The sequence below is a fragment of the Phyllobates terribilis genome, unplaced genomic scaffold, assembly GCF_046119375.1.
Source record: "Phyllobates terribilis strain yellow unplaced genomic scaffold, ASM4611937v1 Scaffold_7__3_contigs__length_470593459, whole genome shotgun sequence".
NCBI classification, from domain to species: Eukaryota; Metazoa; Chordata; class Amphibia; order Anura; family Dendrobatidae; genus Phyllobates; species Phyllobates terribilis.
The window spans coordinates 17,232,283-17,241,156 of record NW_027362767.1 but is presented as its reverse complement, the minus strand read 5'-3'; the positions used below and the strand labels follow the sequence as shown (position 1 = coordinate 17,241,156).

At 45.1% G+C, this 8,874-nt stretch overlaps 1 protein-coding gene across 6 annotated transcripts in view; it reads left to right on the top strand.

Moving 5' to 3' along the window:
- Window positions 1–536: 536 nt before the first annotated feature.
- Window positions 537–8,874, top strand: part of LOC141153432 (uncharacterized) — an 86,464-nt gene continuing 78,126 nt past the window's right edge. For all 6 annotated transcript variants that reach the window (XR_012247303.1, XM_073638210.1, XM_073638211.1 and 3 more), the window contains exon 1: window positions 537–650. The gene's annotated coding sequence lies outside the window, so the exon portion shown is untranslated. The remainder of the gene's footprint in view (window positions 651–8,874) is intronic.

Sequence of the window (8,874 nt, the reverse complement as noted above, 5' to 3'; positions counted from 1 at the left end):
AGTTATTGTAAGCGAAAACCAGGAATGCATGAAAAATATAGAAGTGATGACGTGTTTCTATCAGGCCACATTCACATGTTGAGTATTTGGTCAGCTTTTTCCTGACAAGTGGAACAATCAGAGGAAAGGTATAATAAACATAGAAATTTTCACAGAGAAAAATGCACCTAAAATTTCTGTTTATTGATATCATTAAAAGTTAGTCCTCCAAAAACAAAAACCTAAAAGCAAAAAGAATGTGAGAAATAACCCCTGACCAAATAGGAATTCAGGAGGGTGGGAGACCACATCAGGGACATCCTGAATGCACAAGACAGCCCATCTCCAAACATGTGAGGGAAGACCATGGGGTAAAGTGAGCTGCGCTTTTGGCCCCTGCCATGGGTGGCCCTGGGTGAGTCTGCACTAAGGTTCGCACATGCGCGCTAGGTGACACGCATTTGTACAAGCGCGACACGTCAGTAGGAGCACATGTCACTGAATCACCAATCCTGAGCATGTTGTGATTGTTACCAGGAAATGCCTCTGGATGGCGTGCGTTCCAGCTACAGCCTGGGAGAGAGGCAGGCCTACCTGGCCAACTTCCGGGTCACTCTGTGACGGCCGTGCTGCTAACCCTTCTGTGCTCGGCATCCTGGGAGTAAACACAGGTGAGCAATTAATTATAGGGGATATTAGGAAGGGGGTCATGTCATGCTTTACTATGTGTGTGGAGGGAGCCCGTGCAGCAGGTAGAGGCGTGCAGCTGACAGGGGCGGGCACCAAGCAGGGGCATGCAGCAGAACGGGCGGCTGCTCCTCCACGCTGCACCGAGCACCGTCTACTCTTCCCTCCAGTCACATCTTTGGAGGAATTCGCATCAGGTGCCTGTTTTGAGACCTTCCAGATTATCTAAGCTAAGTCCTGTTAATCAGTGTTTTGCCTTGAGTCTTTTGTATTTTGGGGGTATGTGGCTCCTGATACTGGCAGAGCTGCAGTATTTGGGGGCTGTACTGACACTTTTCTCCTCACTTCTTGCTGGCTAAATCAGTTATCTCACTTTGTGTATGCTCTGTGATATATATATATATATATATATATATATATATATATATATATATATATATATATATATATATATATATATATATATATATATATATATATATATATATATATATATATATATAATCATTCTCTATCTTTGCCTTTTAATAGAAAGACATATTCATTCCCTGTACTGTTTTCATGGTATTGCTCTCAATCATTTAGTAGACTATCAGTTTCTTCTGCACAGCTTGCCTAAGATGTATATGTATGTGTGGTATTTTTTTATCTCTTAATAAGACCTCCTCTAACATTGTGGCCATGTTATTTTTGTGAATTGGAAGGAGCTAGAGTGTCATTATCTTTGGCACAGGCTCACCCCCCCCCTTTTATTTACTATACCTCTACATTGGTGGTGACCCCCCTAGTGTCTCGTGTGCAGTTTTAGTTACCCTCTTGTTGCCCGTTGCATGAATAAATGACTCCATTGTTCTCACCTGAGTAAGGACTTTAGGGTGAGCTGACAAGGAGCCAGGGTGCCAACCTCCACTGTCGGGCAGGGGCAGATCATGGGTCAGTTTAGGCACTACCCCTCCCTTATGTGGTATCGTTTTTATTTTTTTACAGCCAGGGGTTATTTCTGGCTTTCTATCTTGTTTTTGGGGGCTAGTTTTTAATAAACAAACTAAGTGTGTGGGCTATTGTCTGTAACATTGCTATATTACTATACACTTCTGTTTGAAGCTGTGATTTGTCTATGTTGATGGGGCCCTGGTATCGACAATATATACAGTACAGACCAAAAGTTTGGACACACCTTCTCATTTAAAGATTTTAATGTATTTTCATGACTATGAAAATTGTACATTCACACTGAAGACATCAAAACTATGAATTAACACATGTGGAATTATATACTTAACAAAAAAGTGTGAAACAACTGAAAATATGTCTTACATTCTAGGTTCTTCAAAGTAGCCACCTTTTGCTTTGATGACTGCTTTGCATACTCTTGGCATTCTCTTGATGAGCTTCAAGAGGTAGTCACCGGAAATGGTTTTCACTTCACAGGTGTGCCCTGTCAGGTTTAATAAGTGGGATTTCTTGCCTTATAAATGGGGTTGGGACCATCAGTCGTGTTGTGCAGAAGTCAGGTGGAGACACAGCTGATAGTCCTACTGAATAGACTGTAAGAATTTGTATTATGGCAAGAAAAAAGCAGCCAAGTAAAGAAAAATGAGTGGCCATCATTACTTTAAGAAATGAAGGTCAGTCAGTGCGAAAAATTGGGAAAACTTTGAAAGTGCCCCCAAGTGCAGTTGCAATAACCATCAAGCGCTACAAAGAAACTGGCTCACATGAGGACCGCCCCAGGAAAGGAAGACCAAGAGTCACCTCTGCTTCTGAGGATAAGTTTATCCGAGTCACCAGCCTCAGAAATCTCAGGTTAACAGCAGCTCAGATTATAGACCAGGTCAATGCCATACAGAGTTCTAGCAGCAGACACATCTCTACAACAACTGTTAAGAGGAGACTTTGTACAGCAGGCCTTCATGGTAAAATAGCTGCTAGTAAACCACTGCTAATGACAGGCAACAAGCAGAAGAGACTTGTTTGGGCTAAAGAACACAAGGAATGGACATTAGACCAGTGGAAAGGTGAACGGATGGACTCTACATGCCTGGTTCCCACCGTGAAGCATGGAGGAGGAGGTGTGATGGTGTGGGGGTGCTTTGCTGGTGACACTGTTGGGGATTTATTCAAAATTGAAGGCATACTGAACCAGCATGGCTACCACAGCATCTTGCAGCGGCATGCTATTCCATCCGGTTTGCGTTTAGTTGGAGCATCATTTATTTTTCAACAGGACAATGACCCCAAACACACCTCCAGGCTGTGTAAGGGCTATTTGACCAAGAAGGAGAGTGATGGGGTGCTACGCCAGATGACCAGGCCTCCGCAGTCACCAGACCTGTACCCAATCGAGATGATTTGGGGTGAGCTGGACCGCAGAGTGAAGGCAAAAGGGCCAACAAGTGCTAAGCATCTCTGGGAACTCCTTCAAGATTGTTGGAAGACCATTTCCGGTGAATACCTCTTGAAGCTCATCAAGAGAATGCCAAGAGTGCGCAAAGCAGTCATCAAAGTAAAAGGTGGCTACTTTGAAGAACCTAGAATATAAGACCTATTTTCAGTTGTTTCACACTTTTTTGTTAAGTATATAATTCCACATGTGTTAATTCATAGTTTTGCTGCCTTCAGTGTGAATGTATAATTTTCATAGTCATGAAAATACAGAAAAATCTTTAAATGAGAAGGTGTGTCCAAACTTTTGGTCTGTACTGTATATATACACATATATGATGTCGCTTATCCTGGGCCCCATCCTGTAATGTCCCCCGTTCTGCTGGTATTCTTTAACATACAGTACAGACCAAAAGTTTGGACACACCTTCTAATTTAAAGATTTTTCTGTATTTTCATGACTATGAAAATTGTACATTCACACTGAAGGCATCAAAACTATGAATTAACACATGTGGAATTATATACTTAACAAAAAAGTGTGAAACAACTGAAAATATGTCTTATATTCTAGGTTCTTCAAAGTAGCCACCTTTTGCTTTGATGACTGCTTTGCACACTCTTGACATTCTCTTGATGAGCTTCAAGAGGTAGTCACCGGAAATGGTCTTCCAACAATCTTGAAGGAGTTCCCAGAGATGCTTAGCACTTGTTGGCCCTTTTGCCTTCACTCTGTGGTCGAGCTCACCCCAAACCATCTCGATTGGGTTCAGGTCTGGTGACTGTGGAGGCCAGGTCATCCGGCGTAGCACCCCATCACTCTCCTCCTTGGTCAAATAGCCCTTACACAGCCTGGAGGTGTGTTTGGGGTCATTGTCCTGTTGAAAAACAAATGATGGTCCAACTAAACGCAAACCGGATGAAATAGCATGCCGCTGCAAGATGCTGTGGTAGCCATGCTGGTTCAGTATGCCTTCAATTTTGAATAAATCCCCAACAGTGTCTCCAGCAAAGCACCCCCACACCATCACACCTCCTCCTCCATGCTTCATGGTGGGAACCAGGCATGTAGAGCCATCCGTTCACCTTTTCTGCATCGCACAAAGTCACGGTGGTTGAAACCAAAGATCTCAAATTTGAACTCATCAGACCAAAGCACAGATTTCCACTGGTCTAATGTCCATTCCTTGTGTTCTTTAACCCAAACAAGTGTCTTCTGCTTGTTGCCTGTCCTTAGCAGTGGTTTCCTAGCAGCTATTTTACCATGAAGGCCTGCTGCACAAAGTCTCCTCTTAACAGTTGTTGAAGAGATGTGTCTGCTGCTAGAACTCTGTGTGGCATTGACCCGGCCTCTAATCTGAGCTGCTGTTAACCTGCGATTTCTGAAGTTGGTGACTCGGATAAACTTATCCTCAGAAGCAGAGCTGACTCTTGGTCTTCCTTTCGTGGGGTGGTCCTCATGTGAGCCAGTTTCTTTGTAGCGATTGATGGTTTTTGCAACTGCACTTGGGGACACTTTCAAAGTTTTCCCAATTTTTCGCACTGACTGACCTTCATTCCTTAAAGTAATGATGGCCACTCGTTTTTCTTTACTTAGCTGCTTTTTGCTTGCAATAATACAAATTCTAACAGTCTATTCAGTAGGACTATCAGCAGAGTATCGACCAGACTTCTGCACAACACAACTGATGGTCCCAACCCCATTTATAAGGCAAGAAATCCCACTTATTAAACCTGACAGGGCACACCTGTGAAGTGAAAACCTTTTTCGGTGACTACCTCTTGAAGCTCATCAAGAGAATGCCAAGAGTGTGCAAAGCAGTCATCAAAGCAAAAGGTGGCTACTTTGAAGAACCTAGAATATAAGACATATTTTCAGTTGTTTCATACTTTTTTGTTAAGTATATTATTCCACATGTGTTAATTCATAGTTTTGATGCCTTCAGTGTGAATGTACAATTTTCATAGTCTTGAAAATACAGAAAAATCTTTAACCGAGAAGGTGTGTCCAAACTTTTGGTCTGTACTGTATATAGAAGAACATAAACCATTATACTCATCGGGGGCATACATGGAAATCATGGGGCTCCATAGAAGTATAATTCATAGGACTGCACCTCATAGACGGCATCCACAGTAGTATCGCCAATGACTTAAGAAGAAACCCTCTGTCCAGTCACTCCTGAGCCGCGCACATCCTCTTGTGCAGCCAGCAGGACTCGGTGTGTGACGTCACCGTCATGCGCCCCCTGCTGCTCGCCTCTGATTGGCCAGCAGAATGTATTGTGTATCCTTGGACGCACATACAACTGAAGTTTTTGCAGCGGCGACCGCAGTCACTACGTGTTTCTATTAGACCACGTTCACATGTTTAGTATTTTTTCTCAGGAGTGGGAGCTAAAACCAGGAGTGGGTGATAAATGCAGAATTGGTGACTTGTTTCTATTCTACCTTTTCTCTGATTGTTCCTCACCTGGTTTTGGCTCCCACTCCTGAGAAAGAATACTGACCGAATACTGATAGTGGGGCCATGGTCTTACAGTGTATTTTCCCTTATATCCTGTATTTTGTTGTATATTCTAGAGTGAACAGCATGTGCTGTGGGAATAAATCCGCTATGGTGTATTCTTATAAATGAACAGTAGATGGCAGTATAGTCTGCTCTCAGTGCATGGCAATGCTGGGGCTGTGTGTTTCTGTATTGAATCTCATCTGTCAATGAAGACCATGTTAATTTACTGCTTCTCTTCTATAGGGGAGGTTTGAAATGCAAGACTTTTGCATGAAGACACTTTAATTTTATTTTTAATAAAAGAAAAAACACACTTTTTTTAGTGGGTGAAGAGTGAGCTTTTGGCTTTGATTAACTATTAAAAATATAATATATTATACTAGGTCCTATAATTATGCTATAAGCTTGATTCATATCACAAAATACCACTACTGAACCAAGCTCATATAATAAGGTTAGCACCATAGCAGAGGTGAACCCATGAAGTTTATTAGCAAAAGTACAGGTATATCTCAATCTTGTGTTCATTTAACAAAATGCATAGTTTCAAACTCCCTACCCCTCCCAAGGGGGGAAAAGATGGATTGTGCTGTCCCTGACCGCTCCTCACTCCCTTTCATCAAACACCTCCCACACACTATCCTCTGTGGTTTGCACTGAATGAGGATCAATCACCAGCATTAACTGATGGGTCACGTGACTATTTGAAGGAGGGCCTAACAGAGTCCACCGTTGTTGGAGTTCCCCTATCTATTGTGTGCTGGACACCCATTGGTTCGTGTGCCACTGTCATGCGCTAGATTTGGACAGATGACAGACCATGCATGACCCTTGCTTTCAGACCACCCACCCCAATACAGACCCTCTGATGAAAATATATATATTTTTTATTTATCAGGTACTTTTAGCAGGCTGCACCAGTGCTCTGGAATATCCTCCAGGATCCCTGATCTTGACCTCACCAGGGACCATATACTGTTCTTTAAGACCCACCACAACTTTACTATTCACTGACATCCTACAGTTCCTGTAGGGGTTAGGTGAGCAGTACTTCCCAAAATCCCACACAAACTGTCTACACCATACTGGCATCTCTTAAGCAAGGTTTTCACTCTGGAGATGTCCTCTCAGTCACCCCCAGTCGAGATAAGTTGCTCGAGTTTCCTCCTCAGGCACTGATGCAGGCATTCCCTGTTCAGGCTTCTGAGGTTAGACAGCCGTCAGAAGAATTTTGCCACCCAGTGTTTAAACCTCTTCAACTTGGTTACTAAGGCCCAGCAACGGTACCTGGCTTTGAAAGACCTCCTCAAAGCATGGTCTTACAGCTGTATCCTGAAGGAGAGATGAATTCAGCTTCCATAAGACTCTACTCATCCAAGGAGTCTCTGCAACATTCAAAGAAAACAATTTAAACAGTGACTAGAGAATTCCACCTCCAGCACTGACATTAGTAAAGAGATGGCCTCCTCCTTTAAATAAAACCTGTCTATCCTAGACCTGCACTGACTATCTCTAAAGTAATTGAAAGTAATTGAAACCCATGTGGCCTAGTGCCTTTTTTTTTTTTTTTTTTTCCTTTAGCCACTTTTCCTTCTCCTCATCCAGACCTTCACTGGACGAGGACTGGGAAGCTATGGCATCTTCTCTGAACAACCTCTGGATCTCCCCAACTAGTTCACCATTCGGGACCTCAGCTGCAAGCTCTCCCGAGCTAAGATCCAGAGGCAGGGACATAAACCTCCCACCCCAACCCCCCCCCCCCCCACAATCCTTTTCACTATCCCTTTGGTGTTTTTCATGCCTCCTTTACCATTTTGGAAGGAGGCAACCCCTTGCTCTTCACTGGTCCCTTGCTATCCCCGCCTCTGCTAGTTCCTTCACCGGCTGGATTGGTCTCTCCCTCCTGACGCAAATCCCTCAGATTCGGGCTCTCATTGATGTAGGAACATGGACAGACTAAACAGGTGACATAGATCTCCATACAGATTACACCGACTATTACCACAAGATGCGGCAAGGTGAGCCAGATCCTCAGGATTTTTTCCTGAGCGTTTCTGCATCTCCCTGGCAGAAAAAAACGCATGCGGATTGTACATGCGGATTGTGCATGCGTTTTTCATGCCAGGGACATGCGGAAATGAAGCGTTCTTCACATGCATTTCTGCATGCGGGCGTCAAGAGCTTTCCAAGCTATTTTAGCATCACTTGGAAAGTGCTTGACAACTAGGTCACACTATATAAATCCATGCAACTGGCATGGATTTATATAGTGTGACCCGAGAGAATGGTTAAAAATAAAAAAATAAACCTATACTTACCTTCCGATGGCCCCTGCAGTCTTGCTGCGCTCCTGTGCTGGCTGCCGGCAGATTGCGGTACGCTGTACTGAAAGACCTGCCGTCACATGACTGACATCAGCGCAGGTCCTTCACTCCTGCACGATCTGTCGGCAAGCACAGGGAAGGAGTCCGGGGGCCGTCGGAAGGTGAATATAATCTTTATTTCTCAATACGCCTTCCACGACAGCATTGGAGGATGTTGTCCACACCCTATCGGGGGACAGGAACACAGAGAGGTTAAAAGCCCCTCTCCACCATCAATCCCCAGTGTTTTCCTGTCCCCCTTGGGGGTATGGAGAGGTCCTGCAGTGCTGTTGGCCGGCAGGCAGCATTGTATCAGGCTATACTTGCCGGGCAGTGGTCGGTCGGAGCGCTCCCTCCATGCTGCTCCCATTGGGACCGTTCCGGGCTTCCTGCGCCCTATAGAGGGTAAAGCAAGCCGGGTGTGTTTATGCCGGGGGCCTGCTCCAGCTCCCCGGCATCTCCTCATTCCGCCGGCGTTCTGGGCGCGCGCACCGGAAGTGATGTCAGCGCAGGTCCTGTCTCTTCCGGCATGTGCGTTCCACGCTGGGACGCACGGTGTGGGCACTCCCAGAGCCGGCAGGTGCAGTCTGGACGCTCGCCCGCACCGGAGTGACGTCACCGCAGGTCCTGCTTCCGGCCTGTGTGCTCCATGCCGGGACGCTGAGATTGAGCGTGTCCCAGGGCCGGCAAGGCCCATATCGAATCGAAGTGGCCCTCAAAGTGACCGGAAGGGGGAGGGGACTGAGGTCCCTTGCTGGGAGGCACGGTTTTTCCATATAAAAACCCACCTGAAGACGCCAAAGGTAAGGCTATCTCCACCATGGAAAGTGACAGATCCAGTATCCTTGCATCTGCAGAGCCCAGCACGCCCTCGGCTACAGTGAGTAGTACCTGGGTGGTCACTAAGGGGTTATCTTAGCCTCTCCTTTAGATGACATTAGATCTCCC